The 26,315-nt window shown below is 38.1% G+C and overlaps 2 non-coding genes across 2 annotated transcripts; both read left to right on the top strand.

The window, feature by feature from the left end:
* The first annotated feature begins 1,633 nt into the window (after nucleotides 1-1,633).
* On the top strand, nucleotides 1,634-1,740 carry LOC147948286 (small nucleolar RNA R71). Its single transcript, XR_015586197.1, has one exon. It is a non-coding gene; the product is annotated as a small nucleolar RNA R71 (small nucleolar RNA).
* A 16,427-nt stretch (nucleotides 1,741-18,167) lies between these two features.
* On the top strand, nucleotides 18,168-18,274 carry LOC147948285 (small nucleolar RNA R71). Its single transcript, XR_015585977.1, has one exon. It is a non-coding gene; the product is annotated as a small nucleolar RNA R71 (small nucleolar RNA).
* Nucleotides 18,275-26,315: the final 8,041 nt, after the last annotated feature.

The raw sequence follows: 26,315 nt of genomic DNA, 5'->3' as shown, positions 1-26,315 counted from the left end.
TCCATCAATAGTAGGAGCTCTCCTCAGCTTATCCATCTCAAAATTCAAACTCAAACCATCCATATTCAGTGCTATGTGTCCCTTCTGCACATCTATGATGGCACCAGCTGTAGCCAAGAAAGATCATTCTAAGATGAGAGGATCTTTAGGCTCTGTATCATACTTCAGCACCACAAAGTCAGTGGGAATCATGAAGTTCCCAACCTTAACTGGAGTATCCTCTAAAACACCTTCAGGAATTCTTCGGGATCGATCAGCCAAGATAAGAGAAATCTGAGTTGACTTGAATTCTGTCATCCCAAGTCTCACAGCAACAGAATGTGGCATCAAGTTGATGCTAGAGCCAAGGTCGCAAAGTGAGTTAGCAAACCTTCCTGTGGAGATAGAGCAATCAAGTACAAAGCTTCCAGGATCAGGTAACTTCTCTGCAGTCCTACATTGAATGATTGCACTCACTTCCTTAGAGACAACCACCTCCTGATTCTTCTCTTTCTTCCTCTGTGAAGGCTGATTTAACAGAATTGCACTGACATCCTTAGTAAGCAGTGCTCCTTCCTGAGGGCTCAAACCGTTTGATACCATTCTCTTGACATAGTGCTTAAGTGGTGGTGAAAGCTTCACTGCATCAATCAATGGCATCTCAATCATCACCTTTTCCATCATAGCCTTGCATCTAACTTCCTCAAGCTCCTGCTTAGACCTCCTAGGCTTTGGAAAAGGAACCATAGGTTGGTACACCCTCTCAACTGCTGGAACTTGAGATTTTGTGGTTTATGGGCTTGTCTGGGATGAGTGTCGACCGACACCCAGGTGGTGTCGATCGACACCATCATCTGAAGTCGAGAGATTTGTTGATTTTTCTCCTTTTTGTGCAGAAGCAATTTCACCATTACCTTCATCTCTCACTGATATGGCATTGCAAGCATGCTTGGGGTTTGACTCAGTTCTTCTAGGAAGAAAACCCTCTTGTCGTTTGACAGACCCAGCAGTCTGAATAACCTGATTCTCTAACTTCTTGACATGAATGTTCAATGCTTCTATCTTCCCATTCAGCTCAGTATAGACATTGTCAATCTTCCCATTGAATGTTACTGTCAACTGCTCTTGACCTTGTAGAAGCTGCTCAAGCATGGCCTCCCTTCTACTCTCAGAAGAAGTCTTAGGAGGTGGAGACTGATAAGATGAGTTCCCATAGGTTCTTGTATAGCAATTGTTCTGTTGCTGCTTCTGGTCACCATTGTAAGGTCTACTGCCTTGCTGGTTACCTAATCTTTGTCCCTGATACCCAGCTCCATACACATAGTTGACATTCTCCTCTGTATTCTCTGGCTCTGGCTCAAATGTCTCAACTTCAGCAGCAAATTGGACTGACTTCTTTCCCACAAGAAGATTGTGTCTTGAATCCAACTTAGCATTAACATAAGCTAACTGGTTTGAATCAAACTCTCCATGCAGTCTCTTTCTTTCAGCATCAGCTCTTTTAGTGCTATTGCTAGAAGCCAAATTCTCAATCAAAACTTCAGCATCTTCTGGAAATCGTGTCTTGAAGTTCCCATGACTTGCAGCATCCAAAGCTAACTGATACTTCCAATCACACCCTCTAAAGAAGATACTCAACAGTTGTACCCTTGAAAAACCATGGTGTGGACAGTCCCTCTGATAAGCTTTGAATCTCACCCAAGCTGCCTTGAAAGCTTCATCATGTCCTTGCTTAAATGAAGAGATCTTGACTCTCAGCTCATCTGACATTGCATCATCATAGAAATGGTTGAGGAAAGCCACCTTGATATCATGCCAGTTTGTCAAAGATCCAGCTGGCAACTGCTTCAACCACTGAGATGCCTCTCCTGCAAGTGAGTATGGGAAGAGCTTGCAGAATATGAAGTCCTCAGTCACTCTATTAGCCTTGATACTGGTCACAAGATTCTCAAAGTACTCAATATGGTCCAAAGGCTTCTCATGGGGCAGGTTAGAGAAAGGTCTCTGCCCAACTAGCTGGAAGTATGCAGGCTTCAGCTCAAAGTCATTCCTCTGGAATGGTGGAGGAACAATAGCAGACCGGTTCTCATACACAAAATCAGCCCGGTTGTAGTCAGCAATGGTCCTGATCAGGTCTCGGTTCTGCTCCTGTCTTCGAACAGGGTCTTGGACGTGGTTGGCAGCTTCACGTCCGTCTGCTGCAGGTGGGTGTCAATGGATGCCACCTGGTTGGTGTCGCTCGACACCAAGGTTCAGATCATCAACGACACCAGCTTGCTGGTTAACGACAGCCTGCTCGTTGACAACAGGTTCAGCAATCACGTTTCCTTCTGCATCAAGCTTTTGGCCCTGCTCATTGCGCAAGTGGCCCTCTTGATCCCTCAAAGCACCATCCTCATCTCGCATCAAAATGATTGGATTAACCATCTTCAAGGATTTGGTTGCTTTTCTGTTCTCACGCTCATGTTTTCCCAACTCTTGGTTTGTAAGATTCACAATAGGACCAGTCTTGTTGCTCCTTGTGTGAGGTCGAGGAGGCATGCACCTGAAACACCAAAGAGAAGAAAAACAAAAACGTGTAAGTAGAAAATAAAAAGAAAAATTTAGACAAAATTACAAACTCAAATCTAATGGTAGATCAAAGAGTCCCCGGCAACGGCGCCAAAATTTGATATGCTCAAATTAAACCCTAGAGCTACTCTCTCAAATTAAGAGATCACTGCAGTACTTAGGGGTCGAATTCCACAAAGACTCAAGATTACACAATAAATTATAGAGTTTTTCAATTATGTTAAACATATTAAATTGAATTAAAATAAACAATGCAAAATATTATATAAAAGCTGTTGTAAATTCAGAAAATCAAAAAGCTATGCCTAGGGAATTTTTCAGGAAATTATGAAATATTAAATCAAGAAATAAATAGGATTCAAGCAATTAAGAACAGATCTGGAACTCTAAACACTTTTGTAAATTAAATCAGTTCTCACTGCAAATAATATCTAACTTTAAAACCAGAAAATCCAAATCTCTTTGTAAAATTCTAGGTTAAAAATCAACAATAAAATCAGGTTTAGATTGTTCACAAAATTATTAAATCAAATCTCTTTGCAAGAAATAATTTTGCTCATCAAAAGGTTTTATCAGGAAAATTAATAATATTCTCATATCAATTTATTTTCCTAGGTTATTAATTCTAGATGGCCAATCAAGGATTAATATGAAGAACAACCTAAGATGAAGATCTAGATAGATAAAGAATTCTAAATAAACAGATCTAATAATTCATAAAAACCCTATAAAAAACCATAAACCTAACAAACAAACTACTCAGACATGTTTAATGAAGAACAAATCATAATTCTGAATAACATGCAATTGAAATTAAAAGAGTAAGGAAGGAGCTTAAGAATTCTTCTCTCAAAGCAGTTCAGATCTCTCTCCCAAAAGCTCTCAAAATCTCACAGGGTTGCAGAAAAATAAAACTTTCTAGAAAAAGACTTAAGGGTTTCAAAAACCTAAAAACACTATTTATATGTCCTAAAACACGTCAGAGGCTAATCTTGCAAATATGGAAAACTTTGGGGCAGATTTGTAAAACTTTCAAATTTGGCTTCTCTCGTAGACAAACAAGGGTGTCGATCGATGCTAAGGCAGTGTCGATCGATGCTAAGGCAGTGTCGATCGACACCAACTTCTCTTCCTTGATGAATTGCTCCAAAATCTCTCTAATTGCTCCATTTTGCTCGTTTCATGCCAAAATCCTAGAAAACCTGTAAAGACTCAAAACATCCTAGAAAACAAATCAAAAGACTCTAAAAGACTCTTTATATCATGGTTAAAAACCACAAAAACCATGATATATCATGCTGTTTTATTGCTTGTTATGGTTGCTATAGGGTTCCTACGAATTCATATGGCTTTGGGATTGAGTTTTGGATGGATTGGAGGTGATGAGAAGTGAGATTCGGCTCTCGGCTCCGAGCAGATCGCATCTGCAGAGTTAGTGTCGATCGACACCAGGAGGGTGTGGGTCGACACCATGGAGCAGCATCGATCGACACTGTGGGGTAGTGTTGGTCGACACCATTAGCCAGTGTCGGTCGACACCTCTGAAAGATGGCTTTTTCTAATATTAACCTACGAATGAATGGATGATAACAAACAATCAAACTTAGGCTAAGATGCTCAAATGGGATGTAAGGTGTTTCAATACACTTATGTAGTTGTAGCATAAAAGATGTCAATCCCTAAAGAGTGTGATATGTAATCAGTCAAGACATGATCAATGCATTCAAGTTAAGCCAAATATCAAGTTGATTTGTATCTAACAACCTAATGACAGAAATGTAAATGCAGAAGATTTAAGCAACTTAAGAGAGTACTAATGGAAAATTAAACTATAGAACAAGTGCAATAAACTATGCTAAGCAATAGCAAACTACTATCAAATGTATTTAAAAGAAAACTGAAATGAAACAGAACAAAAAGAAGTAAGTAAACTTGCGCTTGAGTATGCACTTGGTCGAGTTAACGAACTTTCCCTCAATTTCGCGTTGATCCTGGAGAGGTAATCGTTATAATAATCAGATGGTTTGGTGTCGATTAGATCATGCTTTAGGAAATGAGGATTGGCATGGTTTTTTCCCAAACTCGAAGGTAAACTATTTGGAGATGGTTGGCTCTGATCACTGTCCAATTTTGGTAACTTGCCTGAAAACAGTTACGCGACGGAATAGGCAATTTCGTTTTGATAAACGCTGGTTGGGTAAGGATGGTTTATCAGGGGCGGTCGAGTCAGGGTGGAATCGCACAAAAAAATTTCGGATACCGGTTTTTATGGATAAGATCAAGAATTGAAGGAATTTGATTTCTTGGTGGCGAAGGAATAATATATCTTCCGGTCCCTCTCTTATTTCTTCCCTAAAGGCGACTTTGCAGGAGGCAAAGATGGACGACTCGATTTCTCAAGAAGAAATCCGGGGTATCGAGAACAAACTAAAAGAGGCATATCGGAGTGAGAAAATGTATTGACAACAAAAAAGTAGGAAATTTTGGTTACGGGTTGGAGACAAAAATACAAAAATTTTCCATGCTTCTACCAAGCAGCAGCGGGTGAGGAATAGGATTATTGGTTTATTTGGTCCAGATAATGTCTGGGATGAATCATTCTCGGGTATGGAGAAAATTGCCTCCAAATACTTTGAGGATCTTTTAAAAACATCAGATGTAAGTGGCATCTCAGAGATGATTCAGGAGATTTCCCCACTCATTACGGAGAATATGAACAGAAACCTGACTAGGAAAATTTCTGAATTGGAAGTTCGAAAAGCTTTGTTTGCTATACATACTGAGAAATCCCCAGGACCTGACGGTATGACGGCTTTGTTTTTTCAATGGTTTTGGCCTTATTTAAAAGGGGATATGGTGGCTTTGGTTAAAGCGTTTTTTCGAATGGGTCGGTATGATCCTCGTCTAAATGAGACGAATATTTTTCTCATTCCTAAAATTGACCGACCTCAGCAACAACAACATTCCTCTTTTGTAGTGTGCCATCTTCCCTTCTGGCTGATGTGGCACATTTGGAAATCATGCAATGACTTTATTTTCCAAAAGATAATCGACACCCATCCACCGAAGCTAAAAAAGGAGAACAAGAAACAAAGGTTTGGTTTGAAAACACAAGAGCGCCATCATCCAATAACCAAGGAACAAATCAAATACATGGTCCTCCCATAAGAAGATAATCAAATAAAAAATGGAATCCTTCACAAGAGGTTGGCTAAAATGCAATTTTGATAGCAGGTATATACAAGGAAGAACATATACAGGATCGGGCTGGATAATTCATGACAGCAACAAAACTATAATACGATTAGGATGTGCGAAACTTCAACAATCACAATCTGTTCTCCAAGCTGAAGCATTAGGCTTTCTTAATGCACTACAAGAGGTATGGGTTCAAGGATATAGATATGTTTGGTTTGAAGGAGACAATCTGGAACTAACAAACTTGATCAACAAGGGGCAAGATCATCAAAAAAATGGAACACTTCTATTTGATATTCGTTACTGGATGGCAAAGTTACCACACTCTTTGTTGGGACATGTAACTCGTGAAGAAAATACAGCAACCGATAAGCTTTCTCGTTATGCTACAAATATGATTCCATTATCATAAACTTTTAAGTTAATGCTTGTAATATACATTTCAAATCAATAAAGCTAGATGTTAAAAAAAAAAAAATTACTCAGATATTACCTAAAAGTTGGTTTACTCCTTATATCTATAGATTTTCTAAAAACTGCTCGAATATTTAGTGCCCTCGTATATTTACAATTTATCCCTTGAATTTATTTTTTATTTTTAATTACAAAAATATTAAAAAAGTACACTTCAGCAAACGATTCCACGTCATTATTGACAACGAACGTCTGATTTATATTACTTGACGGCTGAGTTATTACACAAAAAAAAAAAAATTACAACAATACTACATCTGACAAGTTTTCACATTGTGCCCAACTTGTTTACATCGCGAACATGCGTGTTGCTTAAATACAAATTTGTGTTTCTTTACCCAATTACCGGAAACAACAATTACCAGAATTGGATCCATGAAAGAAAATGAAGAATAATGAGGAAAATAATAAGAATGAGTGTAATTAAGAAGCTAAGAACGAGGAGAAAAACAAGGTGAAGAACATTTTTTAACCAGTTGAAGAACAAGAGTCGAAGGAACGACGTTTCGTATTTCCGGAGAAGATGATGACATGGAATGCTGACATGGATGATGCGTCCGAAGTGGCAAGTCAGCCACCAAACGAACATGTAAATCAGCCTAATTAAATCAGCCATCAAACAAGATTATAACTCAGCCGCAACATGAATACTATTACAGTAATTAAAAAGCAAAAAAAATGGCTGCCAAATTCAGCCGCTTAATCAACTGAAAGTTTGTAACTCAGCAGTATCGTTAAATATGTCAGCCGTAACTGAATGATATTCTAGTAATTAATCTTTTGCTACTAAGTCAGCCGTAAAATGGCTGAGTTGTCCGATAAGTCAGCTTATGACGGCTGAGTTATAGTGCTTAACCATAACTCAGCCGTAACGACATCTCATAAGTCAGCCGTTGTTCATAACTCAGCCAGCCGGAAAAAGTTAATTCAGCCGTGTCGTAGTGATAACTCAACCAAAATTTTGACAACTCAACCATCGGGTGAAAACTAAGCCGTAAGGACGGCTGAGTTATAGCGTAGCTTAGCCAGATTTCATTAAGTCAGCCGTAACACTTGGCTGAGTTATGCTCTAAGTCACCCTTCTGCTCTTACTCAAAAAAATTTTCCATAAATCAGCCCCAACATACCATAACTCAGCTGTAATTACCTCTGTAACGCGTTACGGCTGAGTTATTTAATACATGTCAGCGAATTCTGACATGGAGTCAGACGTGGCAATGACATTTTTGTAAGACTTAATTAGAAAAGTAGACACTTTTTCATATAATAATTTGTAAAGTAGGCAATTTATAAAATATATTTGTAAAATAGGCACTTTTCTCCCTCTTCTCTAATACAACTTTCTAGTAGAGAGACATTTTCGTAATTGTACACTTAATATATAATTTTGAAGAGTAGGGTTTTAGTATCTAGGGTTTAGGGTTAAATTTTAAAATTAAAATTTTAAAAACAGACCATGTTTTTAGAATTTTAGAGTGCTAAATTTGAAAATAAAGTTATTTGGTGTTATTTGAGAGAATTTTCTTAATTTTAGTGGAACATAAAACATTAATTTTTGATCCAATACCCCAAAATCGGGTCCTACACACTCTAAAATTTCATTAGAAGATATATATGATATATTGGAATTTTTCTCTTTTTTGTCATATTCTATCTCTCATTTCTCCTAAAACTGGGACAACAAATAAAACTTATCTTTATATGACACATTGTCATGGGTATATTGGTTTTTTTTTATTTTTTTGTCTTATATTCTCTCACAAACTCTCTATCTCACAAAAGCTAAAAAGTGCCTCTTCTTCAAATTTCTAACAAAAACTACATATTTTTCTAATTACTTTTCAAAAAAGTTTCTAATACACTAATGGACACTTTTTGTAATTACGTTTCTTTCCTGTAACATAAAACAAAAGTACCCGAAATATCATAGTAATAAAAAAAAGTTTTGTTAGTTTTGGTAATATTACCTAAAATATATAGCATCTGAGTAAATCTCTCCAAGAAAAGACATAACCAAGAAAAGTTTTCTAATACAGTATTTATCAAATGTATATATTTTAAATTAAAAAATCGTAAGAGGTAATTAATTACAAAACAAAAAATTAATTTTTTTTTTTTTTCACTCGTACGATAATTATACAATAATTCTATTCCTATTCCTAAAAGAATATGCTATTGTGCTCTCATCAAGCTATATATATATATATATAAAGCTATAGCCCCCAACAATTTAGGTTTTTGTTTCAAGGAGGATGCATTTAGAGATATATCATACTCAATTCGAATGAACTTAGCCTAGTTCAAACTCGATGTCAAGCAACGAAAGGAAGTATAAACGGTTAGTCACCACATATTCATTCCACCGCCGACCTCTAAGACAATTTTTGGGCAACCATTAAACGTCTAAGAGTCGACAAACATCATTCCATCAAGGTGACATTGTTCTTAAACCCTACACTTTTCCTTATGATTTTTAATCCTTAACTCTTTCTTTTTTCCCATCGAGGACGGTGTGATTTAAGTCTGAGGGGAAGGATGTTCCATCCTATACTAATGCTACTTTCTATTTTGTTGACTTGAGACCTTTTTCCACTTTTTACATCAATAATTTTGACGTTTTTATTAAGTCACATTTTTTTTTATTAAGTCAAAACTAGTAGGGGATTATGATCTTTTTCTAATGGTTTATTTGATTTGGATTAACACTCTTATGACTCTTGATTATGCTTGACAACAGAACCAAAGTTTGAAAAGACCGTGAGCCGACTCAACAATCCCCAAAGTACCTATTTGATGGATATTCAGATGATCTAACGTTGTCTCTGACTTTTATAGGACCTAAACCGGAATTAATTATCAAGCCCTGTGAATTGGTATACATTGGACAAGATCTCTACATTCAAGCCACACAAGACATTGCACTTCTTCAAAAGTATGTTCCCCTCTCTCTTCCCTTCAATAATCCAAAAAAAAAAGAGAAGAAAAGAAAAAAAAAAAGAGAAGAAAAGAATAAGGATATAGGTAGCAAAGAAGTGAGCCAAGGGATGTCGCGTAAACCCGAGCATACTTTGGATTTCATGGAAGCCTGTCCAATATATATAAAAAAAAATAGAAGAGCAAGGGATCTATAAAAAAAAATGATACCCTAGAAAATTAGGGAGAAATAGATTCCTTGGAATTGAGAAAAGGGAGAGAAAATGAATCATAGGAAGAAAGTCTTGGCTTGAAGAGAGTCGACAAGCCATTGATCGATTTTCCCTTGGTAAGATTTCACCTTTTATTATTAATTAATTTATGTAAAGAGATGACTATGGAGATTCTGGAAACTCTAAAAAATTGTGGGATCAAAGAGCGCTGATGATTCTCATGGGCAATTACAAATGTAAGTTCCTAATGTCAAGGCGATAAAGAGTGCAAAAACGATATCCCTAATGATAATTGAATTCCCATTATTTTCAAAACCTCTTTTCAATGATTTATTCTAATTATTTGCTTGAGGACAAGCAAAGTCTAAGTTTGGAGGAGTTGATAACATCATTATTTTATCCATATTAGCTATAGTTTTCATATGAATTTAGGAAGATTCTGATGAGATTTCAGGTATAAAAGGTCTATTATTAAGTATTTCAGGTTTCAAGAAGGTTTTCCAAGTTTTTTAGCGAAAAAGACCAAAAGACAAAGAAAACATGTTACAAGACAGATTCAGAGCTCTTCAGTACGGGCCATTTTTGAAGACCTTCCAGAACTCACATTTTTACGTGCTTTGTGTCTGTGGAAAGCTGAATGAGTAATCTTTCTCCTCAAAGTAGAATTAAGTCAAGCCATCCAGCCATCCGGAAGTTATGCCCATTTTACCGAGACGTGTTATAAACCGATGTAAGGAGAATCATCTAGCCAATGGGCTTTTAATGAAGGTCTGACCAGCGACCATTATTGCGACCCAGTCCAAGTCTCCTCCACGGTCCAGAAGCCTCTTTCGACGCCCCTTGTCCTGCACTCAATAAGAAAATACGTTTTTACCCTTACAAACCCTAATCCAAGACAAAACCCTATAAATACTCTTAACACCTAGGGTTTCAAGGTGTGCCTCCGCTGTACTTCCTTTCTTCTTCATTATACAGTCATCCACACCTCTAGCAGCAGCCCTAAGGACGACCTGAGACTCCTCCACAGACGTCGAATCTTGTCCTCTTTCAGCTCATCTTGGAAGCCATCGTCGTTCATCTTTGAAGTCACCATCTCTCTTTCTACTTGATAAACAGGTTTCACCCAGAGTATCAATTCTCTATGCAGTTGTAGTACAAAGGGTTATCAATCCAAATGGTTGTTTATGCTAGCAGGAAGGATGCAATCAGAACAATGCAAGTCAAGCCAAGAATTAAGGGTTTTGATCTAACAATCCTAAAATAATAAAAGAAAATAATATAAACAAGGAACCACACGACCTAAGCCCTTGATGCAAGCATTCGAGTACAGGATCGGGTGGGATGATCGAGTATGCAAAGATGGTATGAACAGCTCGAGGGGTTACTCGATGCAGGTTATCGTGTACCTGATCGGGTAAGGGATCGAGTAAGGTATTAAAATGCAAACAATTAAAATACGAAAGCTTCTAAGGATGGGGTAATCAAATCCTAAGTATTCCTGTACAGATGTCTTACATGCCTCAAGCAAATATTTCCTAGACAATGAATCTCTAAAACCTTGTTAAAACACTCTCGCACTAGAAACAATAACTCTTGATCACTCCCCTGCCCAACTCTCGTTGGAGAAACATGACCAAGCAGGCATTAAGATCCGATTCATTATTGTCAGTAAACCCCTTACTCATCTAATCTCTTAGGCTAAGTGAGTAAACCTCTAGCATTGGTTGATTCAAGCATCTCATCTACACCTCTCGGTGGTAAAATGCCCTAGATCTAATCTCAACCTCTCGGTCTGTTGACAGCATTAAGAACACCAATCTAGAAGGAAATCTATTAAACAAATACAATCAACTAAGACATCCTAACCGATCAAGAACACAAAATCATCTATCCCATCTCTAGAAACTTTACTACACTACTCGGACATAATAACAAGAAACATAACAACAAATGAGAACGAAAATTGCATTATAATAAACGGTAGAGTAGAGTAGAAAGAATACAGGATAGAAATCTAAAGAAATAATAAAAATTTATGGAATAAAATCTAAAACAAAAGGGAAAAGTGTTTGAGTCGCTCAGTTCTCTCATAGAAGCTCTCGCTCTCTGGTTTGAGGGTCTGCGGCATGCTTGTTTGCGAGGAAGGAGAGGACGGGTTTATATATGGAAACCCCTTTGACCTAGCTTCCCAGACCTGCCCGATGGTCTACTCGATGGGGTACACGAGGGTAAAGTCGGGTTACTCCTCGGGTAGATCTTCGGGTTGTTCTTCCAGCTCTTGGATCCTCCTCGATCGTGTTAGGGTTCAGACTTGTTCTTCCAGCTCGATGGCTCCTTCAAGTACATGCTCGGGTTTGTCTTTGTTTTTCCCCATTTTAGGCTCTTTAGCACCTGTTTTCATCCAAAACATGCAAATGCAAGAATGCAACACCCTAAATGGCCTAAAAGTGAAATCCTACAGTTAATGTCCCAAAAATGCTTAGTTAGGGGTATGAACAATGCAAAATATGGTAAAAAAAAAGATGCTAAAAACATGTAAATTAGAGAGTATCAGACCTTCAAACTTAATCTTATTAGTCCTCTAGCAAGGAGGTAGGAGGGCGCGGTTAAAAACGGGGACTCATAACCTTTATTTGCTAAGCGAAGGATTCAAGCTATAGTCCTTAAAGATAGTTTAATGGTGCTAAGATCAATCAACATACTTACAAATATTTTTTAATGCTTATTACCATGCATCGATCTAGTTCAACCTCCAACTAAAGATAGAGAACATCTCTTTCACATTCAATTAAGTGTTTGGCGAATTCTTGCAATTGGCAGGTGAATCAAGCTCAATCGGTTTCAAGGGTAAGGCTTTTTAGTAAGGTGGTTTCAAACAAATTCTTTGGTTGGTTTTCTCTCAAAAGAAGGATTGCTAGACAATTGTGAAAACTATCTAAGACTGAGAACAATTTGGGTATACAAAGCTTAACTCTTGATGATCTACCCTTTTCTCATTCACTCTTTCTTTTTTTTACCAAACACCCTAGAATTAAACTACCCACATCCTTGATTTTAACTCTTTTTTTTTTACTCCCTAAGGTTTAAACTTTAAACTTCTAGCTCTCTTTTTTTATTTTTTCTTTCTTTGCTATATATATATATTTTTCTAGGAGATTATAGCAAGATTTTTTCTCTTTTTTTTTTTTTTTTAACTTTGAGACTTAGAGATAATTGATTCTAACCTTAGGGACCTTTTTTTTTTATTCCTTAACCCAACCCCAAATAAACATACTAACCACCTATCTTTCAAAACCGAATCTATTAGCTAGTTCAAATTCTAACTTAGCTAAATCAAGATGCAGTTATTTGTCGTTCTCAATACTCTCAAGGTTTCACCACCTATTGCACAATGAAAAAGGCCTCACTCAACAATTCACAACAAGGCTTAAAAGAAAGGTTTGGGTTCATGGGTAGGAAAGATGAATCGGGTTACCCGAATTTAGTGTTACCATGAGCAAGTATTCAAGTTCCATAACCAAGACAACTAAAGTTCAAATTAAATCCAATAATATAGAGATGTTCCAATGTTCAAACAAGTGGATGAAGCATTCAAAAGACACAAGGTTCTAAGCAAAGAATTTTCATTTTTTTCCAAAGATTGAACTAGCAACAATGAACTGTGATTAAAGGCTGTAGCTTCAATCCTAAGGTTTGATTTTAAACAAGGTAGTTTTAATCATTTGTCCCCTAACATGCATATGCAACAATCCTATATGAAACAAACTAGACTCAATCCTAATATGTAAATGTAACTACATGAACACTTTTTTTTTTATTTTTTTTGTAAATTTTTCAAATTTTTTTGGGTTTTTTCAATGCACATAGATGCATACTCAGATGAATAAAACTAGCATGCAAAAATTTGAAATAAAAAAATAAGAAAATAAAACACAATGCTAAATACATTCTAGGACCCTCCCCCAAACTTAAATTACACAGTCCCTGTGTAAATAAAAGTTGGAAAAAGAATCCAAGAATCACACAAAATAAAAGAAAACTAAATGCAATGTTATTTACAAAGGTTGGATGAAAGTGGTACCTTATGGGTTGGTGAAGAAGGAGGTTGCAGCAGCCTCCATACTCGCCAACGTGTAGCCAGGGTTGTCTCCGGCTTCAGCAGGTGTCGGTGTTTGCTCGTCAGAGAGCTCGGTGATATGCACAGACGACTTACTCGGACCAGCATCCGAGGGGTTGATCGAGGGGGGTATCACGTAGCTCATCGGGTAGGGCATCGGGTAGTACGATGGATATGGTGGAAGAGGTCCAGAATGATCACCCGTATAGCCACTCGCAGGGTGCATCGTATACGGCATCTTATATGGCATCTGGTAAGGCGGAGGGAAGAGTCCTGAGTAATCACCCGACTGGGTGCTCGATGGGTGCATCGGATAAGGCATCGTGTATCCCATCGGGTTAGGCATTGGATAGGCGTCTGAATGGCTTCTCCGTGATGCTTCTGGTCGTGTGATGTTCTCCTCAGCTTGGGGCTCGTAGGATGATGCTCTGTGAGGCTCTGGAGGTGTCAGTCCTCGAATTCCACCAAGCGGTCCGCTTCTCCCCATCCAAGTTGGTGCGTATGCCGAGGTAGGGGCTGAGGCACAACTTGCCTTATCTTGCAGCTCCTTGATCTGACCTCCCATAGTCTTCACCAAACTAGTAAGATCCTTTACCTTCTTCACCAAAAACTTGTTCATCCTCTTCAGCCATCTGATCCTCTTGTGAGCTTCCCTCACTCCAACCGGTTGCTTTTGAGAACACACATACTCCTCAAAATCGAAATCTTCCGAGCTATCTCCCTGTCTTTGCCCGGTTGCCTCCCTCTTCTCAGCTTTGGATTCCTCCTCCGGATTGTACAGCTCCTCCAAAGGCGGTGCAAAGTCGATGTTGTCTCCCAGCCGGACCTTGGTGCATATGACATTAGGTAGGATCATTTGGGCAGCTCCGGCGGTTGGATGGACGAACTTGAAAAATATCATATCATTAGGCCTCTCATGGGCCAAAAATCTTGCCAGCACGAGGTAGTCTGTGTCCAGCCATCTCGGATCGTGTACCACTCCCTTCAACGGCACATCGAAAGCCATTAAGATCGGTGTAACCAGTCCTCCAATGGAGATCTCTCCGCCTCCTTCTCTTTTCTTCATCGCCCATGACTTGAGGTAGAGGAACTGATCGAGCAGCACAAACACCATGCTAGTATCCGCAACATCTCCAACTAGCAGTGTACCATCCCTAGCATTGTCCAAAACTCCACACAATGCAATATCCAGCAGCTGGAGCTCATGATCGTTCATACTCCCAGTCTCTTTTCTAGCAAAAAGAGTGCATGCGAGGGACTTGTGAAAATACCTCAAGACACGGCTCCTTATTCGGATTTGGAGCTTGTGGACTTGTAGGGGAGCTTGTCTCCTATTGTCAGCCATAGGGACCTCATTTCCTCCTTGCTAACCTCCATTCCTTCTCCACTACCAGCCTTGAAACCATACAACTTCTCCATCTCCTTGAAAGTGAGCCGGTACTCCTTGTTTCTCACGGAGAAGGTGATGAACCCAATCCCCCCATCGGGCAGTAGGGTCGGGTGGTCCTCAAAGTAGTGCAGCCTCAAAGTTGAGAGAAAGTGGACCGTCTCCTCCTCATAGGCCTCAAGGTGAGCTTGCATCATATGGCTCAGTTGGCACATGTCGAACAGAAACTCAACATCTCTAGCAATGCCCAACTGCTTCATCGTCTCACGGTGAGGGTATCAGGTACCAACGAAGCTCATCTTCCAGAAAGCCTTGAAGAGTTTTGCCGGAGTCTCCACTTCCTTTTGCTTCAGCATCCGCGAGGCTGGCGTGTTCTCTCTCTCTCTGCTCCTCCTCTCGCTCACGGTTCTCCTCCTCTGAGTCTCGATCCTCATCCTCAGCTGCTCTCTCAGCTACCCTCTCAGCCTTCTCAGAAGCTGGTCTCTTCCCTCTTGCAACCACAGCTCTGCTCCTTAGCCGCGAGGTTTGGAATTCCCCTTGCTCTTCTCCACCAGCATCAAAATCGACCTCCATGGGGTCGGTAACAGTCCTCTCGGACGCAGACAGGTCCCTACGTTGAGGAGATCGGCGAACAGTACTCGCCATCGGACTCGGTAAGCGAACTCGATGGTCTACACGATCGGTTACTCGAGCACCGGATCTAGTGGTGGATTGGGTTGAGCATCGGGTGGGTGAAGCAAAACGTCCAGCCATCGGTTGGGAATGCGGAACGTTTCTTCTTCCTTGGGATTCTCGAGGTTTGACGGCATCACCTCCGATTGTAGCAGCGGTGGAGGTCGATCTTCTTCCCTTCCTTTGGTAGGTTTTCGTATGTGGCTCCTTTATCGAATCATTAAGAAGAAAAGCTAAGCTTCGAGATTATAAGGTTAGTCCCAAAGAAAATTGAATAAAGCTCGAGATTGAGAGAGAATAGAAATTATGGAAGCTAAAAGCTCTAGGGTTGAGAGAAGACTTATCGGTGATGCTGAGGGAGAAGGGTTTCTAAACCCTTAAATAGAGTAGGGCTAGGGTTTTGGGCTTCATCGAGAGTGGGCTTTCTTGTGGAATTCGGACTCCACTCGCCACCCGAGCAGGGACACGATCAGGCGCGTCGAGTACGGTGTCGGGTTGAGCCTCGGGTTCTCCAATTTCCTTTTTACACTTTTCTTTTTTTTTAAAATAAAAAAAAATAAACATGCAAAAATAGAAAATAAGTTAAATCAAATAAATCAAAATTAAAATAGAATAAAAGATACCTTTGGGACTTCCTCCCAAGTGAGCTTGTTTAAAGTCACTAAGCTTGACTCTTCATGCTCTTTAAGCATGGGATCTTTTAGGAAGAGGTTTTAGAATCCTCTCCACTGTAGCAGGCTGGTTCAACTAATTCTCTAGGTTCTGTCCAGGTTCCAAGGCAAATGTGGTGTTGACTTCCTCAAAATTTTTGACTTTTCTCTCCTTTGTCTTAGTGGAAAAAGCTTGACCATCAATGGTTGGCCTCTTAATCCCCTTCTTCACATCAAACTCCATCTTGAAGTGCTCACCATGCTCTATTCTGATCTTTCCTTGCTTCACTTCAATCACAGCTCCTACTGTTGCCAAGAATGGTCTTCCTAGGATCAGTGGGTCGTCTGGTTCCTTATCCATATCAAGAATCATGAAATCAGTAGGGACTTCCACCCTTCCAATCCTGAGAGGCAAATTTCCCAGGATTCCAATAGGATGTCTGACTGTTCTATCAGCTAGAACCAAATACAGACTACTCGGTTTAAAATTGATGAATCCCATCTTGTTGGCAACTGACAGCGGCATAACGCTAACTGAAGCTCCAAGGTCGCACAAGCAATTCTTGAAAATCTGGAGTCCTATCGAGGATGGCAAAGTAAAGGAGCCAGGATCCTCCAACTTTTCCTCGATTCGCAGCTCAGGATCTAAACACACTCCACTCCTGAGAATCTCAAACCCAATCTCCTTGATAGCCTCCTTAACCTCATTCTCCAGCCGAGCTGCCTCCTTGGCAGATTCCTCTTGAAGTTCGTGTGGTGGCAAAATCTTAGGAGGTGGATCTTTATGCTTGGCCATACGCTCTGCAAGCGCCTCCAGTTGGATGTCAAGTGCAGTATTGAACCTTTCCTCTAGCTCCCCTTCCTTTGCTACAGGTAGTTGAGACTGATCTCTCATCTCAACATCTACTCGATGTATCATCCGATCACCATCATCGGGTAGGTCATAGGGTTTAGCCTTGGGTGGTTCTTCGATTTGTGATTCTTGAACCATTGCTCGATCATCAACTCGATCAGTCTCCTCGGGTGAAGGCTCGGGTTCATACTCGGATATGTAATACTTGGCCTCGTTTATTCCATAGTGATCTGTATACTCCCCATCTTGAGCATCACTGTCCTCAGTGAGGTAATCCTCATAGTCATCATCAAGGAAGATGGCTTGGGCTGTGGCATAATCCTTAGGGTTCTGAACAGTTTTACCTGGGAGCTGGTTGGTTGTTGTGGTGGCCTTCCAGGTATCTAACCTTAGTATTTAGTGATTCGTACTTGGCATTCAAATCATTGTATCCTTAGTCGATCTTGTTGCTCATCTCTGCAAACCGTTTTGCAATGTCCATAGATGTTGAAGCCTGATTTTGAATCATTTGCTGAAGTAGGCCGCGTAACTCAGCTTCCTGTGATTGGTTCTGCGGGACTTGTTGTTGTTGGAATCCAGGTGGTGGGTTGTAGTTTCCAGAGTATTGCTGCTTAGGTGCATAGCCTTGATTGTACTGAACAAAAGGCTTTTGCTGGACCTAGTTCCCTTGAACTGCAGATGGGTAAGTTTGGTCATGAGGATTGGCAACATTCGGGTTTCAGTAAGACAGATTCGGGTTTGGCTTGTAGTTGTTGTACCCTTTGTTAAAACCTCCCTGGTTGTTGATGTAGTTGACATCCTCTATTTGCACAGTCTCCCCATCTTGTTGTAAAAACATCAGATATGGCATGAACATGCTGCTGTTGGCTGAGTAGTTTATCAAGCTTGTCATTGAGGGCTTTCATGTCCCTCTTGTACCTGGCATCTTTCTCTCCTGTAGATCGCACTGTGCGATCATATTCCTCATTGTAATTCCCATCAGATTGAGCCAAGTTCTCCACTAGGTCTCAACCTTCATCAACATCCTTGTTGAGGAAGTTACCATTACTTGCGGTGTCCAGCAAAATTCGTATCTTGGGGACTACTCCTCTGTAATGTACTCAGCAATGAAGCATTGTTGAAGCCATGATGTGGACATCGGGTAGTGTATCCCTTAAAACGTTCCCAAGCTTCACTGAACATCTCATTGTTCTTCTGAACAAAGCCGGAAGTGTCATTTCTCAGCCTTGCGGTTCTGGAGTTAGAGAAGAATTTGGCCAGGAATGCCTTCTTGAACACTTCCCAAGTGGTGATGGACTCCTTGGGGAGTGATTTCTCCCAGATGTGTGCTTTGTCTCCCAAAGAGAATGGGAAAAGCCGGAGTTTGAATCCATCCTCACTGACTCCATTTATCTTGGTGAGGCTATATAGCCTATCAAATTCATCCAGATGATCCAACGGGTCCTCCATTGGCAATCCATGAAACTTGTTACTCTGTATCATCTGGATGAGACTACTCTTGATCTCAAAATTGGTTTTATGGACAGCAGGTGGCACAATACCATTCCTTTGAGTATGAGTAGATGGAGCATCTCCTGCTCCTATGTTGATCCTTGCTTGAGGAGCTGGTCGACCGTTTTGATTGTTCATCGTCTCCTCAATGATTGTTGGTTCTGGTTGAACTTGTTGTTGTCTGAGTAGCCTTGGTCTGTCGATGTTGTCGATGAAAGAACTCAGGTTCTGGCTACCTCTGGATCGTGTTTGCATGCACAGGTAGGTGTCCGAGTGTGTACACGAGGGTCAAATTGATCCAGGTGATCGAGTGACGGGTTGGGTGGGTGCTCGGGTTGTACCTGAGATTCAAAACAAACAAGAACGAATGCAAACAAGTCAGATTCCGAACCAATATAAACAAAAGAACTTGAACTAGCAAGTGCTGAAATCCTAAACGTAGCAAAATAAACACAACCAAATGGCAACGACGCCAAATTGATAAACAGGTTTCACCCAGGGTATCAATTCCCTATGCAGTTGTAGTACAAAGGGTTATCAATCGAAATGGTTGTTTATGCTAGCAGGAAGGATGCAATCAGAACAATGCAAGTCAAGCCAAGCAATTAAGGGTTTTGATCTAACAATCCTAAAGTAATAAAATAAGGAACCACACGACCTAAGCACTTGATGCAAGCATTTGAGTACATGATCGGGTGGGATGATCGAGTATGCAAAGATGGTATGAACAGCTCGAGGGGTTACTCGATGCAGATTATCGTGTACCTGACTGGGTAAGGGATCGAGTAAGGTATGAAAATGCAAACAGTTAAAATACGAAAGCTTCTAAGGATGGGGTAATCGAATCCTAAGTATTCCTAACCGATACAAATGTCTTACATGCCTCAAGCAAATATTTCCTAGACAATGAATCTCTAAAACCTTGTTAAAACACTCTCGCACTAGAAACAATCAACCTTGATCACACCCCTACCCAACTCTCGTTGGAGAAACATGACCAAGCAGGCATTAAGATTCGATTCATTATTGTCAGTAAACCCCTTACTCATCTAATCTCTTAGGCTAAGTGAGTAAACCTCTAGCATTGGTTGATTCAAGCATCTCATCTACACCTCTTGGTGGTAAAACGCCCTAGATCTAATCTCAACCTCTCGGTCTGTTGACAGCATTAAGAACACCAATCTAGAAGGAAATCTAATAAACAAATACAATCAACTAAGACATCCTAACCGATCAAGAACACAAAATCATCTATCCCATCTCTAGAAACTTTACTACACTACTCAGACATAATAACAAGAAACATAACAACAACTAAGAACGAAAATTGCATTATAATAAACGGTAGAGTAGAGTAGAAAGAATACAAGATAGAAATCTAAAGAAATGATAAAAATTTATAGAATAAAATCTAAAACGAAAGGGAAAAGTGTTTGAGTCGCTCAGTTCTCTCACAGAAGCTCTTGCTCTCTGGTTTGAGGGTCTGCGGCGTGCTCGTTTGCGAGGAAGGAGAGGAGGGTTTTATATATGGAAACCCCTTTGACATAGCTTCCCAGACCTGCCTGATGGTCTACTCGATGGGGTACACGAGGGTGAAGTCGGTTTACTCCTCGGGTAGATCTTCGGGTTGTTCTTCCGGCTCTTGGATCCTCCTCGATCGTGTTAGGGTTCGGACTTGTTCTTCCAGCTCGATGGCTCCTTCGGGTACATGCTCGGGTTTGTCCTTGTTTTTCCCCATTTTAGGCTCTTTAGCACCTGTTTTCATCCAAAACATGCAAATGCAAGAATGCAACACCCTAAATGGCCTAAAAGTGAAATCCTACAGTTAATGTCCTAAAAATGCTGAGTTAGAGGTATGAACAATGCAAAATATGGACACAAAAGGATGCTAAAAACATGTAAATTATAGAGTTACCACTACTCTTTCTACATTCTTTCGTTTCTATTCCCTACTTATTTGAGGAAGAAGAATCATCTACTTTGTATTCTAGAGAAGATCTCTCAACCCTTTTCTCATACTCTTAATCTTTTATGCAATATCTTATTCATATAGCTTTGATTTGCATGAGTATGTCTGAGTAGTTATCTTGTTGGGTTTAAGGGTTTTCAAAAGGGGATTCATGAATTGTTGACTAGAGTGATTAGATTTGGGTTTGTTCGTTTATTGTTCTCCATCTAAATATATCTTTGATGCTTACTGCGTGATTGACGCCCTAGCTACTGCTTTTAGGATAGATTTAAATAGCCTAAAGTAATTTAGATGAGCAAAGCGTCATAACCAACCGAAAGTTGAGTTATGGAGTTTTGTTTGTGAACTTATCAAACTTGGATTATTTATGTGTGTTTAGCTCCTATTTACCTGCGGAAATAGAGTAATCTAGGTTGTCTAGACATAGTGATTAGGTTCTATGGGAATAGGCCAGTTGCTTAGTCCAAATTTGAGTTCTTGAACGTTAATAATCGAAAACTCCCTGTTTAGTTTATTAGTATGATTTGATCTATGATACCCTGAGAATTCCCTATTGCCCAACACTTCGTCTATTGCTATTTACATTGCTTTATTTCTTATTTGCTTTCTATTTTGGTTCGAAGGAAAACCCACAACAAACCCCCATTTTATTTTGTCTTAGCCATGTGCAAAGAGAATATCAAGAAGCTACCATGTGCAAAGGATTTGGCTCAAGCCTTACGGGGGCTGCACTTCAGTGGTTTATCAACTTGCCAAACGGCTCAATAAATTTGTTTGCATCATTGATGGATCTTTTTGTTGAACAATTCGCAAGCAGCATGAACCTCGAAAAAACAGCGGATGACCTTTATGAGGTATAACAGAAGAGAGATGAGCTGTTACGTGCCTACGTGGGATGATTCAACAAGGAGAAGGTGTCGATACCAAGTTGCAACATGTCTACTGCCATATTGGCATTCAAGAGAGGTTTACTTCATGATGGTGACTTGTACAAAGAACTTACCAAGTATCAGTGCAGAACCATGGAAGATGTGCTCTCGCGGGCATGGGCACAAATAAAATGGGAAAAAAATACACCGTATTGACATCAACATTCGTCACATTTTGACTCTCGCACAGTGAGAAACGAAAGATCAACACGTGATGACAAACTTTACCAAAGACATCGAAGCGAATACACTAGCGTCATAAGTAATGGTGAGGAATCTTACCAAACTTAAAGCAAAACTGAAATTGAGGAGCGCAAATCGTCAAAATGACTCGATTTTTACTGCATGGTGATATAAGGTTATTGAAAGGTTTTATAAGTTATTATTCATTTTCGTTTTTAGTTATATTTTTACTTCTTTTTAACATTGATAGATTTTTGATATAAAATAACTAAGTTTTTAGTAACTCATTACCCATTATGAGAGTATACTTCGTCAACTTGGTAGCCATGTGCTGATGACAAAATTAGTAGAAAAATGCTTACCCTTGGGTAACCAACGCTAATGAATCGAGAAACTTGAAAAGTTTATGGATGCTTACCCATTGAGGAAGCATTTTTCAATATGATAGTCACTGCTAACCATTGAGGAAGCAGGCGCTGGCGAAATTTATGTGACGAATCACTGGATGCAAAATTTGACAACGAAACACTCGTTAACAAGAATCTTATGGTGAGACACTTGATGCACAGATCTTCAAAACGTTCTCTACTGAAACTTAGAACTCATGTCATGAACATGGGCTATAAATCTTGTTGCAAGACAGAAAAATCATGTCATTTGATGTGAAGCTTGTCACGATACAAAATAAACATGACTTACAACGTATGACATGGTCCTGAAGTTGTTCATATAGTAGTGTAGCCATTGATACACGAATTCGTGAACGATAGGCTCACTACAAAAATTGGGTAATCACCTAAAAGGGAAACACTCGCTACACTTGCCTACTAGCGAGACGTCGCTAAGGTAGTTTAACAAATTTTATATCCATCTGGTGGTTGGGTAAAAGATATATGAACTTGACAGCAAAACACTTGCTAACAATAAATTCGATGTGAAACGCTCGAAAGTGGAACTCATTAGAATGACACGAGAAATGGGTCACGAACCTGAATCATGTCACGAGCATGGAATCAATAATTTGGCTGTGAAAAACTCGTCAATGTGAAGCCAATTCAAGAAATTGGTTAGGAACCACATTGTCTATTTAAAGCCAATGCATGGTTATGAACCACATTGTCTATTGAAAACCAATATAGAGTCAATGTGTAGCCAATTCAAGAAATTGGTTAGGAACCACATTGTCTATTTAAAGCCAATGCATGGTTAGGAACCACATTGTCTATTGAAAACCAATGTAGAGTAAGTGTGTAGCCAATTCAAGAAATCGGTTAGGAACCACATTGCCTATTTATAGTCGATGCATCAATGTCTAGCCAATTCAAGAAATTGGTTATGGCTGCACTGTCATTTCCGAACCAATGCGGAAACAATGTAAAGCTAATTCAGGAAATTGGTTATGGAGACTTTATCGTTTTAGTACCAATGCAGAGTCAATGTAAAACCAATTCAAGAAATTGGTTATGGCTGCTTTGTCGTTTTAGAACCAATGCGGAGTCAATGTAAAACCAATTCAAGAAATTGGTTATGGCTGCTTTGTCGTTTTAGAATCAATGCAGAGTCAATGTGTAGCCAATTCAAGAAATTGGCTAAGACCACATTGGCGTTTTAGAGCCAATCCGGGGCCAAAGTGCGGCCAATTCAATAAAGTGGATAAGGCCAAATGTCGACTTAAACCAACACTGAGTCAACCGTGTATCCGATTCAAAGAATTGGAGACAATGTGAAGTCAAGTTGTAGCCAATTCAAGTAATTTTGGCCAATGTGATAATTGGCTAAGGCTAAACCGACAAATTGGAGCCAATGTGGAACCAATGTGTATCCCATTTGCCAATTCAAGTAACCTGTTTATGACAACTATATCATTTTAGAGCCGATGTGAAGACAATTCACTAAATTTGCTATGACAAATTGTCATTGTTGAGTCCATGTGGAACCAATTCATCTAATTGGCCATGAAAAAAATTGTCAATATAAATCAAATGCTATAGCCAATTCATTAAATTGGCTATGACAAAATTGTCAATATAAAGCTAATGCGCAGTCAATTTAATAAACCGGTGATGACAAGCATTGTCACAGGTCTTGCCATGGGATAAACATCGTCCCAAAACTACAAAACTACAAAATCACGATATGGATCACAACATCGTTAATGGAAAGCAACGAATTAATCAAGTGCGAGATAACAGCTACAGCTATAGGTATGTCATGACTTATACAAATATTTAGCTTTTATATTTATGGTTTATTAAAATGATACCATTTGTCTATACTACTCTATAAATTCTTATTAAGAAAATAGAGAGTGGAGGACAAACTGTTGGGCATAATTTTAATCATATAAATTATAATAGATAAATTCTATTATATTTATGATATATTCTATAAAAAATAGAGAATTATCCATTCTCTAGAACATTGAGTCAATGCCGGCCGTAACGGTAAACATTGAGTCAATACCGGCTATAACGGTACGAATCAAGCCAATACAGACCATAACGACAATCATCAAGCCAATATGGACCGTAACGGCAAACATCGAGCTGATACAGGCCGACACAACAATTAACGAGCTAATTCGGGCCATAGCGACAAACAACGAGTCAATACGGGCCATAACTGGACTTTGGGACCGACTCTGATTTGCTACAACATTATCAAGAAAATATTTGACTCAATCTCGTGGAGAGAATATTGGGAACGACCTTATCTCATGAAGAGGCGGTTACTCAAACCCAAAATCCCATGAGGATTACGGTAAAGAGACTTCTATATAAATAGGGAGCGATATCGGCACAATAACGGGGGAGATTGAAGCCAAAACAAGAGACCTAAAACACAGCCACACGACTCAATTCCAAAGCATTGCTATGGTTCCTAAATTGACTCGTTGTGCTTTAAACTCTTGTATTTGAGCTCAATACTTTGATCAATAAAAACGACTATTCAACATCTATTTCTTGTTTTCGTAGTCTCTAAACGAATCGATTATTTTTGTCCAAACACATACAACAATAACAACCAACCAACAAAAAACACAAAAAATGTATAATATTTAAGAAAGAGTGAAAGAGAATGAGAAAATAAGTATTCATAGGATGGGAAGTCATGGGAGTTACAATTTAGAAACAAAAAGTATGGGAGTTAATTGTAATTTATTATGTGTTGAATAAAGTTGAATAGAGAAATATAGTTAATGTAAATTTATTTTATTTCAGTTTTTATATTAAAGTGTGAGTTAAATGTATATGATGAAATGTGTTTTATTTATGGTTTAATTGAATATATATATATATTTTTTTGTGCTTTATATTAAAGTGTGAGTTAAACTTCTATGATTAAAGTGTTTTATTTGTGATTTAATTGGAGAATTTTTTCTATATTAAGTCATGAGTTAGATTAAATGTGTTTTATTTGAAAAAAAAATTTGTTCAATGACAAAATATGTTTTATTTATGCTTTAATTGGAAATATTTTTTTAGTTTTATATTAAAGTTTGACTTCAATCTATAATCAAACTTTTAAAATAATATTTAATTTGTTTTTTTAACACATACAACAATAATCAACCAACCAACCAACAAAAATCACAAAAAAATGTATAATATCTAAGATGAAGTGAAAGAGAATGAAAAATGAGTATTTATAGGATGAAAAGTAATGAGAGTTACAGTTTAGAAACTAAAAAGTATGGGAGTTAATTCTAATTTATTGTGTGTTAAATAAAATTAAGTGGAGAAATAAAGTTAATGCAAATTTATTTTATTTCAGTTTTAATATTAAAGTGTGAGTTAAATGTATATGATTAAATGTGTTTTATTTATGTTTTGATTGAATTTTTTTCGATTTATATTAAAGTGTGAGTTAAATTTATATTATTAAAAGTGTTTTATGTATGGTTTAATTGGAAATAATTTTATCAATTTTATATTAAAGTGTGAGTTAATTAAATTTATATGATTGAATGTATTTTATTTGTGGTTTCATTAGAAATAGTTTTTTAGTTTCATATGACAAAATGTGTTTTATTTATGGTTTAATTGGAAATATTTTTTATTTTATTTCAGTTGTAATATTAAAGTGTGAGTTAAATGTATATGATGAAATGTGTTTTATTTATTGTTTTGATTGAACCTTTTTAGCTTTATATTTAAGGGTGAGTTAAATTTAAATGATTGAATGTGTTTTATTTGTGGTTTAATTGGAAATGTTTTTTTTTCAGTATTATATTAAATTGTGAGTTAAATGTATAAGATAAAATGTGTTTTACTTATGGTTTAATTGATTTTTCTTTTATGTTTATATTAAAGTTAAATTTTAAAATTTATGATTAAATGTCTTAAAATTGGATTAATTGAAAATATATATTTTTAGTTTTACATTTAAAGTGTGAGTTATATTTATTTGATTAAATATGTTTTATTGGTAATTTAGTTAATTTTTTGTTGAATAAGTATTTTGGACAAGTGTCAGTTTTACAGTAGTTGTGGAAGAAAGTTTTAGGAGGTATCTAACTTTATTATATAAGAAAGTTTAATTTTAAAGTGTATGATTAAATATCTTATTTGTGGATTAATTGAAAAAATATTTTTTAGTTTTATATTTAAAGTGTGAGTTATATGTATTTGATTAAATATGTTATTGGTAGTTTAGTTAAAATTTTGGTAAATAAGTTTTTTTGGATTTAAGGAAA

Source organism: Camelina sativa, chromosome 2, assembly GCF_030686135.1.
Source record: "Camelina sativa cultivar CO46 ecotype springtype chromosome 2, ASM3068613v1".
Classification (NCBI taxonomy): Eukaryota; Viridiplantae; Streptophyta; class Magnoliopsida; order Brassicales; family Brassicaceae; genus Camelina; species Camelina sativa.
The sequence above is the reverse complement of the archived record's forward strand: the minus strand, read 5'-3'. Positions and strand labels throughout refer to the sequence as shown.